Genomic DNA, 670 nt, shown 5'->3' with positions numbered 1-670 from the left:
GCAAAGGTGTAACAAGTGGGAAAAGCCAACGTTCGGTTTCATTCAAGTACTTTTTATTGCATTTCCGCTCTGGGAAGGATACTCGAAGGAACGTTCTCGGCATCATCTCGTGTTGGTGGGAATAGTTGCCACACCACAAGCATGTTTCGTTGTTTGAACTTGTTGGAAGGATATACTATTTGAAACCACAAATGTTGGAGATAATATAATTTTCTGGTTGATGGGACAGCTCCAGAATCAGTTAATCAGAAGGGTAAATGATAGACACCACATTTCTGAAGAAGAATAATAGAACTTTGCGGCACATCCTAAAGTAAAGCAATTTGAAGAGTTAAGATTGAGAAAAGCATATTGCCCTAACCACTTTGCAAGAAACTTTTCTCCCAAAGCTCCGTGCAATCGTTACTGTACCCTAGTTTTCGTCTGATGCAACTGCATGTCGAAAAGTTTGTGTGTTGTGCCTCGTGCTCTTGCACAGTGAGTGACCGATGCTTTCGGATGTAAACGAACTTTTCGCGAAGTCTTCCCATTCTCTCTCTCTCTCTCCTGTCGGTCCCGGCGTTGGGACCGAAGTTTCCAGGACCAAACGCCATTCAACGATGCTTACGATGCCTTGAGCAAAAAAATGGAAAAGGGAAGGTCGGGATGAGAAGCATGTGGAGAGATGAGC

The sequence above is a fragment of the Anopheles coluzzii genome, chromosome 2 (genome assembly GCF_943734685.1).
Source record: "Anopheles coluzzii chromosome 2, AcolN3, whole genome shotgun sequence".
Classification (NCBI taxonomy): domain Eukaryota; kingdom Metazoa; phylum Arthropoda; class Insecta; order Diptera; family Culicidae; genus Anopheles; species Anopheles coluzzii.
The sequence above is the reverse complement of the archived record's forward strand: the minus strand, read 5'-3'. Positions refer to the sequence as shown.